Genomic DNA, 10,853 nt, shown 5'->3' on the forward strand with positions numbered 1-10,853 from the left:
TGTGTTATCGGAAAAGGGTACTTGCTATGACAAGGGCGTTCTCTTATCAGAATTCAGCTAGCCTTTGCCCTGCTTCATTTTTTCTCCAAGGCCAAACTTGCCTGTTACTCCAGGTATCTCTTGAGTTTCTACTTTTGCATTCCAATCCCCAGTGATAAATAGAACATTTTTTTTGTGTGTGTGTGTTAGTTCTAGGAGGTGTTCTAGGACTTCATAGGACCTATCAACTTCAGCTTCTTTGGTATCAGTGGTAGGGGTATAGACTTGAGTTACTGTGATGTTGAATGGTTTGCCTTGGAAACAAACAGTGATAATTCTGCCATTTTTGAGGTTGCACCCAAGTATTGCATTCTGGACTTTTTTGTTGATTATGAGGGCTATTCCATTTCTTTTATGGAATTCTTGCCCATAGTAGTAGATATAATGATCATCTGAATTAAACTCACTCATTCTGTCCATTTACAACACTGATTCCTAAGATGTTAATGTTTCTTCTTACCATCTCCTGCTTGACCACAGCCAATTTACCCTGATTCATGGACCTAACATTCCAGGTTCTTATGCAGTGCTGTTCTTCACAGCATCAGATTTATCACCAGGCACATCCACAAATAAGTGTCATTTCTGCTTTTGCCCAGCCACTTAATTCTTTCTGGAGCTATTGTAGTTCTCCTCCACTCTTCCCCAGTAGCATATTGGACACCTTTAGACCTGTGGAACTCATCTTTCAGTATCATATATTTTTATCCTTTTATACAGTTCATGAGGTTCTCACAGCAAGCATACTGGAGTTTGCCATTCCCTCCTCCAACAAAGAGTACCCTTTAATCCTTAGTCAAAGAATGCAGAGAAATACATCAAAGACACTGACAAGATTAAAGCATATGCCTAGTGAACCTTAATAAAAATATCAATTTAAAGAAGAAGCTCTGCACAAAATGTTCCTATATTATGAAATGCTTTCATGTATATAAGTTTTAAGCACATAAATATCTATGAATATGTATAAATAAATGAGAACAGAAACATGCTTTTGTATGCCAACCAGAGCCTAGTCAGGAAATAGAAAAATAGCATTAATGTTTCACAGGAAGGATTTAATATAGAGAATTGCTATCATAAAAATTGAAGATTAAATAACAAAAAGGGAACATTGATATTAGCCAGAGATAGTAACCACAGAAAGCAACTACCACCACTAATAAGGGGGGATGTAATGGCACTTAAGTATCTGGAAAGGGATGTGGTCAAGCTAGTGCTTTTAACCTTGAAAGGAAGCAAGAAATTGTATGTGGGAGAAAAGAAAGAAGCCAGTAGCTAGGACCAGTAACTACACCATGCTTCTGCCTCTGTGAGCAAGCTCCCATCCCAGACCTATGCAATGCAAGGGCATTAACTCATACAGTAACCCACTTTCTAACACCTTTTTCCTTTGCCAAGATCACTTTTATAATCACTCACATTTCACCCAGTGTTTGATCTCAGAACCTTTAGCTGATTAACCAGCCTTTTATCTCATAAGAATACAAATGAATACAATAGCCATAAACCGAGCTTCCCTGGTGACTCAGATGGTAAAGAATCCACCTGAAATGCTGGGGACCTGGTTTGATCCCTGGGTTGCGAAGATCATCTGCAGAAGGGAATGGCTACCCATTCCAGTATTCTGGCTTGGAGAATTCTAAGGACAGAAGAAACAGACATGCTACAGTCCATGGGGTGCAAAGAGTCAGACATGATTCATGGGTAATAATTTAATTTTCATAACATAATACAAAATTAGGAAGTCAAGAAACACCTGGAATAACAGGCAAATTTGGCCTTGGAGTACAGAATGAAGCAGGGCAAAGGCTAACAGAGTTCTGCCGAGAGAATGCACTGGTCGTAGCAAACACCCTCTTCCAACAACACAAGACAAGACTCTACAGATGGACACCAACAGACGGTTAACACCGAAATCAGATTGATTATATTCTTTGCAGCCAAAGATGGAGAAGCTCTATACAGTCAGCGAAAATAAGACTTGGAGAGGACTGTGGCTCAGAACATGAACTCTTTATCATCAAATTCAGACTTAAATTGAAGAAAGTGGGGAAAACCACTAGACCATTCAGGTATGACCTAAATCAAATCCCTTATGATTATACAGTGGAAGTGAGAAATAGATTTAAGGGACTAGATCTGATAGATGAGTGCCTGATGAACTATGGACATAGGTTCGTGACAGCTTATGGGAGACAGGGAGCAAGACCATCCCCAAGAAATACAAACTCAAAAAAGCATAATGGCTGTCTGAGGAGACCTTACAAATAATTGTGAAAAGAAGAGATGAGAAAGGCAAAGAAGAAAAGGAAAGATATACCCATTTGAATGCAGAGTTCCAAAGAATAGCAAGTAGACACAAGAAAGCCTTACTCAGCCATCAATGCAAAAAAATAGAGGAAAACAATTGAACAAGAAAGACTAGAAATTTCTTCAAGAAAATTAGAGGTATCATGGGAATATTTTATACAAAGATGGGCTCAATAAAGGACAGAAATGATATGGATCTAACAGAAGCAGAAGATATTAAGAAGAGGTGGCAAGAATACACAGAAGAACTGTACAAAAAAGATCTTTATGATCCATATAATCATGAAGGTGTGATCACTCACACTCACCTAGAGCCAGACATCTTGGAATGTGAAGTCAGGTGGGCCTTTGGAAGCATCACTACGAACAAAGCCAGTGGAGGTGATGGAATTCCAGTTGAGCTATTTCAAATCCTGGAAGATGATGCTGTGAGGGTGCTACACTCAACATGCCAGGAAATTTGGAAAACTCAGCAGGACTGGAAAAGGTCAGTTTTCATTCCAATCCCAAAGAAAGGCAATGCCAAAGAATGCTCAAACTACCGCATGATTGCACTCATCTCACACACTAGTAAAGTAATGCTCAAAATTCTCCAAGCCAGGCTTCAGCAATACGTGAACCGTGAACTTCCAGATGTTCAAGCTGGTTTTAGAAAAGGCAGAAGAACCAGAGATCAAATTGCCAACATCCGCTGGATCATCGTAAAAGCAAGAGTTCCAGAAAAACATTTATTTCTGCTTTATTGACTATGCCGAAGCCTTTGACTGTGTGGATCTCAATAAACTGTGGAAAATTCTAAAAGAGATGGGACTATCAGACCACTTGACCTGCCTCTTGAGAAATCTGTATGCAGGTCAGGGAGCAACAGTTAGAACTGGACATGGAACAACAGACTGGTTCCAAATAGGAAAAGGAGTGCGTCAAGGCTGTATATTGTCACCCTGCTTATTTAACTTCTATGCAGAGTACATCATGAGAAAAGCTGGACTGGAAGAAACACAAGCTGGAATCAAGATTGCCAAGAGAACTATCAATAACCTCAGATATGCAGATGAGGCATGTCTTATGGCAGAAAGAGATAAAGAACTAAAGAGCCTCTTGAAGAAAGTGAAACAGGAGAGTGAAAAAGTTGGCTTAAAGCTCAACATTCAGAAATCTGGTCCCATCATTTCATGGCAAATAGATGGGGAAACAGTGGAAACAGTGACTGACTTTATTTTTCTGGGCTCCAAAATCACTGCAGATGATGATTGTAGCCATGAAATTAAAAGACACTTGCTCCTTGGAAGAAAAGTTATGACCAACCTAGACAGCATATTAAAAAGCAGAGATATTACTTTGCCAACAAATGTCCATCTAGTCAAGGTTATGGTTTTTCCAGTAGTCATGTATTGATGTAAGAGTTGGACTATAAAGAAAGCTGAGCACTGAAGAATTGATGCTCTTGAACCGTGGTATTCGGGAAGACTCTTGAGATTCCCTTGGACTGCAAGGAGATCCAACCAGTCCATCCTAAAGGAGATCAGTCCTGGGTGTTCATTGAAGGGCCTGATGTTGAATCTGAAACTCCAATACTTTGGCCACCTGATGCAGAGAGCTGACTCATTTGAAAAGACCTTGATTCTGGGAAAGATTGAGGGCAGGAGGAGAAGGGGATGTCAGAGGATGAGATGGTTAAATCCATCACTGACACAATGGACATAGGTTTGGGTGGACTCCAGGAGTTGGTGATGGACAAAGAGGCCTGGCGTGCTGCAGTTCATGGGGTCACAAAGAGTCGGACACGACTGAGTGACTGAACTGAACTGAATACAAGGTTGAAATACATACTGGCCCCATTTTATGCATGAACAACTGAGACAGAAAAATGGAAAAATTTTCACACCAACTATGCATCACCAACAGTGAGATTTCCACCTTGGCAGTTTTCTGAGTCACCACTATTAAGCTCTATATGTACCATTGTTTCTTTGCTTCTATTCAGGTCCATTTTTATAGTCAAATGACCATCATTTTAATGAAATCTTTGTCCATACCAGCTTGTTGTCATTTAGTTGCTAAGCCCTGTCTGACTGTTTTGCCAACCCATGGACTGTGGTCCGCCAGGCTTTTCTGTCTATGGGATTTCCCAGGCAAGAATACTGGAGTGTTTTGCCGTTTTCTTCTCCTGGGATCATTCTGACCCAGGTTAAACTTGTGTCTCCTGCTTGGCAGACAGATTCTTTACCACTGAGCCACCTAGGAAGCCCCAATACCAATTTAGTCTCTCCTTAACTACTGCAATGATCTTCTAATGTTTCCTATATACATTCTTGGCCAAAAAATGTATAATGCAAAACTTGGAATGAGACCTCAGATATGTATGCTACAGATCAGCCTTCTGCTTAAAATTCTCCAAAGGCCTTCCATATCCTTCCAATTAATATCCAAAACTGTTTCAATTTCTTAGTAGATCTTAAAAGATCTGCCTCTCAGTTAATCATTCTATTTAATCTCTTCCATCTCTCTGACTTCTTCCGTTAAACATATTGGTTCCCTTGTTTTCTCTTGCACACATCACACATTTATTAATAACACCAAAACCTTCGCACTATCTCTCCTCATCTTCCTCCTCTTTCATGTGCATTGTTGTTCTCATGATTACATTTTCTCCTCCAACATCACCTGAACACTCTATAAAATATGGTTCTAACCATCCATTATTTCTCACCTTGTTTTTATATTTTGTTAACAGAATTTGTTGCCACCTAGAATGACAGGACTATTTTCTGAACAGTCCATCAAAATGAGTTTAGAAGAAAAGTCTATATTTTAACTGCTATATCAGGTGTTCTAGAAGTGGTCTTGGCACATATCAGGTACTTAATTATTATTTGTTGATCAAATCAATGTTGAATCAAATCATCCACTGAATCTTTAATATACTTTATTATTTTTGAAGCACAAATGCCTGCACAACTTTGACTTACAAGGTAGTTCTATGAAAAATAAATTAAAATGTTAGTGACTGATATAAACTATGTACAATTAAATGTGGTTCCAGGGTACATAATTTTGCTTCTCACACCAGAGGACAATTTTAGTGGAAATTAAAAAAATGTGATATGAACATGTCTACTTATGTTTAACAGGATGGGAAGTCTCCCTCAAGTTTATGCACATGATTTCTGTTCCTTATTGCACAGTGCAAATTTGTAGGGAAAAAAATAATACACTAACTCTTGGGTCCTGTACAGGTAAATTAAGATTGCATTCTTCAGGCTGTTTCAATAGGACTGGATTTAGCCATTCCCATTTAGAAAAAAGCACAAAAATTTTCCATACAAGAGTTCACGCTGTTGCATTTGGATAAAGCTGGCAAGTTCTTCCTATTAGCAGAGCCTAGGAAACACCACCCAGGAAATCTAATATATTAGAATAGATATTGTAGTGTTTGGCCCACAGTTTGATAGTTCTCAGGGTTAACATGAAATTGTCAGTGTTTGGTAGTAGATGTAAAATTTGCTGGTTACCTTGCAACCCTGAAGACTTCTTATACACCTTATATCTACATTGTTAAGCAGACTGTCATCTCTTAAATCCAAGTCTTCTGGAATAGTCTGCAGCGCTAACCTTGCAAACAAAATATCAGTCCCTACCCATCAAAACACAATTTGATAACTTTTACAAATGCCTCTTCAACAGCTCTTAAATCTTTTACTTCTTCCTGTAACTTCAACTTATAGAATGGGGTGAAAAAAATCACTTCGACCAACATGTCTTGATGCAATACACAGTGCATCAGTATCAGCACGTTTTGCATGTACTCCTAATCTATAAGATCCAAATGTAAAAATTTTCCCACCATCATTTTCAACTACAGATTGTGGCAGATTCTTGCTTTCATTGATTTCTTGAATACACTCTTTTACCAGGTTATTTAATTTTCCCCAAATTAAAATCCTGCGCTGCAGTTTCTCTTCCTGTCCTAAGACCCCAAAGGGCTTCAGAAGAGTCTCAACTAGTTTCTGTTCAAGTAGGCAGTCAGTCTTCTTGCGGGCATCTAAGCTGACGGGAGAAGTAATGTCCCAGTGCTTCCGTGGCAGCTGTGTTTGCCTATGATCCCTGCGTTGTAACTGGAAACAGCATCATCTCCTGTGCCGCCACCAAGCAGCCCCATCTCCCCTGGCAACCTCCCCCGCTGACGCTCTGGGCTTGATCCATTGAGGCGGGAGGGAGGCGGGGTCTGCCTTAGCCCTGGGTCCAACCACACCCTGCACCTGCTCACACCGTTTTAAGTGCTTCACCTCATCCCCGCTTTATCCTAACAAGACGCCCCCCCATCCACTGAATCTTTTCATTCTACTCATTCAAAGAATTCAATTCTGAATGTAACTAAATGACTAAACTCTCCGCAGGTTTCATACAGAAGCCGGGCTCTATCAGATCGAGTTACCCAACAGGGTAATATACTTCTATAAATCCAAGGCACACAACCAAGCATATATCTTTCTGCTATATCCTCTCTTTCTTCCCCCCTCGGTTGTGTATATAACTGCGCACTATGTCTCCAAATCCCAAATTCATTATGTTTATCCATTGATCAGATCTACTTTCATTTAGAAACTATAAATATCCCATGAAAAGTGCTTCATATTCTGATCAACCACTCATAATTGATGTCATTCCCTTATATTCCGATATGGAACCTTCCTCCTATTCTTACATATTCTAATTCTCTCCACCAGTGTTTTCACTTTCTTTTCCTCTCATATTATAAAGAAACAACTACTTTTATTCCCTTTCTTCACTTGAAAATTCCATCACTCCTTCTCCATTGAATATTTCGTGGTAACTTTTAAACATGTTTCCATATAACAAATGCAAAAATACCAGAAACACTTTCATTTAATTTCTCATGTGTGTGTTAGTCGCTCAGTTGTGTCCAACTCTTTGCGACCCTATGAACTGCACAGACTGTTGCCTGCCAGGCTTCTCTGTCCATGGAATTCTCCAGCAAGAATACTAGAGTGGGTTGCCATTTCCTTCTCCAGGGTTTCTTCCAGACCCACAGATTGAACCTAGGTATCCTGCATTCTAAGCAGATTCTTTACCATCTGAGCCACCAGGGAAGACAATCAGTTCCTCATAACCACTAGATAAATCATAAACTCTCTTCTTCTATCACAATCCACTTGAATAGCTTTCCCTCCACTTGTCTCTATTTTCTCAGCTCATTTTATTCTGGAATATGGTCTCATCACTTAACAAAAAAAATCCTGCTGAAGAGAATGATAATATTTATATCTCTAAATCCTGAACATTTTCTATCTTTATTGTATTTTAAGTTTCAGCTGAATCTGACACTGTTGATTGCTCCATCCAAGAAATTGTCAATTCATTTGGTTTCTATGACACATCCTTATATTTTTTTCACCCTTTTGCCTGTTACTTCTTAGTTGGCTTTTTAGGCTCATCTTTGTCACACTAAGGAGCTCTCCTGGGCATCAGGTTTGTACCTTTTCTCTTTTCATTCTGTGATCTATCCCTAGGTGATGCCATTTTCAATTCTGGTTCCAATAAAATATACACAGAGCTGAAATTCACATTAAAATTTGAACTTCAAACTTAAATCAGAATATAAAATTTAAATCTCCTCTCAGCTCTATGCACACACTGATTTGCTATTTACCAAGTTTATTACAAACTCCCTTTCTTGCAGATTTTATCTGGTACCTCTGCCGCCTGACTAGGACTTACAATATATCTGGTGCATTCTTATAGTGAGACCAGCAGACTTTTCTTTGAAAGAAGGGTCAGATCAATCAGAGCCCTCTTACTCTTATTCTTATTTACATCAACTATCTTGTATGTTTCATTCAAAGCACCTACCATAATATGCAATAACACATTAATATATTTATTTTTTTTCTGTCTCTATTCTCCACTAAAACATAAGCATCATGATGAAAGAATACTTATCTCTATCATTTACTTTTGTTATTCACAAGATAGATTAGATTCAGGTACATAGTATATAAAAAATCAGGATGGGGGACACATGTACACCCATGGCCGATTCATGTCAATATATGGCAAAAAAACACTACAATATTGTAAAGTAATTAGCCTCCAATTAAAATAAATTAATTAATTAAGAAATAAGAATACCTAGCAATGTATATTTACTATGTGCAAGGCAACACTGTGAGAACAGATACATAATCAATTCAGTTTCACTGTACCTCTGTGAGGTAGATGCTCTTTACAAATAAAGAAACTTCATTCTTTAGAATGAAGTAAATGTCTTAAAAACATACTAGGAGCATTGCAAGAACTAGTGGTTGAACTAATTAAGACTTACCAAATCTTCTAGAAACTCTAAGACCAAAAATAGAAAATGCCAAACTTAACAAAACTAGCACCACTGGGCTAAGATTTAATAAAGCAAGCAAAGAATGACTGATATTATTGTAATAAACATGATAATGATGATAGGTTCAAAATTAACATAAATTATATGAATGAAATTAATAACTTATTGAGCATTTAAAATTGAAACAGGAAAATTAAAACATGATAAGTGGGACAAATAAAACAACAAAACACAAAAGCAAGTTAAAGTATGGATCCATAAGTATTCCCAGAATATAGATTTAAATTTCAAGGTGTTTGCAAAAACAAGAAAAATGTGAAGGTGATCCTGGAGTTTTAATATCTGTGTAATACAAATGAAGAACAAAAAAGAGAAATGATTGATGGGGAACAGTGTAAGACAGTTCCATTGCACCATTCTGCTGGTTCTTCATATTATAGCTAAAAGAGAGATGCCAGTTTGATCCTGTATAAGTATTGCTGTATAGTTATTTTGGGCATAGTATAAAACCTGCATAAATTTTCCACACACTGTGTTATGTGCACGCTCCACTAGCATGTGCACAATTCAAGTCTATGTTCCTGCATTGCACACATTCAAAAATACCTGAACACACCAATGTTTGTTAACATATTTTTTGACTGTTTAAAATACAAATTGCCCAAACTATCAACATAAAATATATGCCAGGTATTTGGATATAAATATTTTATATTTGTATATTTAAAATATTTTATCAATTTTATTTATAATGATGACAGTGTGAAAACAGTCAAGATCATAAGTCTTACAGAATAATTTTAACTTGCAAGTATCAGTTCACTTCAGTTCAGTTCAGTCGCTCAGTCGTGTCCGACTTTGTGACTCCATGAATCATAGCACACCAGGCCTCCCTGTCCATCACTAACTCCTGGAGTTCACCCAAATTCATGTCCATCGAGTCGGTGATGCCATCCAGCCATCTCATCCTCTGTCGTCTCCTTCGCCTCCTGCCCCCAATCCCTTCCAGCATCAGGATCTTTACCAATGAGTCAACTCTTTTGGACTCTGTTGGAGAGGGAGAGGGTGGGATGATTTGGGAGAATGGCATTGAAACATGTATACTATCATGTAAGAAACGAATCGCCAGTTTATGTTCGATACAGGATACAGGATGCTTGGGGCTGGTGCACGGGGATGATCCAGAGAGATGATATGGGGTGGGAGGTGGGAGGGGGGTTCAGGATTGGGAACTCATGTACACCTGTGGCTGATTCATGTCAATGTATGGCAAAACCAATACAGTATTGTAAAGCAGAATAAAGTAAAAATAAAAATTTAAAAAAAAAAAAACCTCTTCACATGAGGTAGCCAAAGTATTGATGTTTCAGTTTCAACATCAGTCCTTCCAATGAACAATCAGGACTGATCTCCTTTAGGAAGGACTGGTTGGATCTTCTTGCAGTCCAAGGGACTCTCAAGAGTCTTCTCCAACACCACAGTTCAAAAGCATCAATTCTTCGGACCTCAGCTTTCTTCACAGTCTAACTCTCACATCCATACATGACCACTGGAAAAACTATAGCCTTGACTAGATGGACCTTTGTTGGCAAAGTAATGTCTCTGCTTTTCAATATGCTGTCTAGGTTGGTCATAACTTTCCTTCCAAGGAGTAAGCGTCTTTTAATTTCATGGCTGCAATCACCATTTGCATTTAATTGAATTCCATACTTTTAATATTGACCAAAAAGCAGATGCTAAATTTAAATAAACCATATGAATCTCCTTTATGTTATTTCTCCTTTATATCACATAGCTTGCATATACCTCAAAGTAATTGGTTTAATAGCAACTAATAAAACATTGTGGTTATGCCAATTTGATTTCATTATTGTTGTATGAAGTTTACATCTTTAGATTTTTCCACTAGTAGTGCATTTTAAAAAAATTTTATTTGTCTATCTGCTATTTACATTAGAGATGATTATGATGAGGGTGATGATGATGTCCACTGTGATATTACAGATATTTCAAAGCACCAGCAGCATCAAAAACATGTACATTTACAACATGAGAGCCAAGCTAGAGTTTAAGACTGAACTCACTGAAAGAAAGAGACTGGAAGAAAAGATTTAAGAAGGTTACTGCTTTTCATCTGGAAGTAAAG

At 38.0% G+C, this 10,853-nt stretch overlaps 1 pseudogene; it reads right to left on the bottom strand.

The window, feature by feature from the left end:
• Positions 1–5,526: 5,526 nt before the first annotated feature.
• On the bottom strand, positions 5,527–6,480 carry LOC128066251 (poly(A) polymerase alpha-like; annotated as a pseudogene).
• Positions 6,481–10,853: the final 4,373 nt, after the last annotated feature.

This window comes from Budorcas taxicolor, chromosome 20 (genome assembly GCF_023091745.1).
Source record: "Budorcas taxicolor isolate Tak-1 chromosome 20, Takin1.1, whole genome shotgun sequence".
NCBI classification, from domain to species: domain Eukaryota; kingdom Metazoa; phylum Chordata; class Mammalia; order Artiodactyla; family Bovidae; genus Budorcas; species Budorcas taxicolor.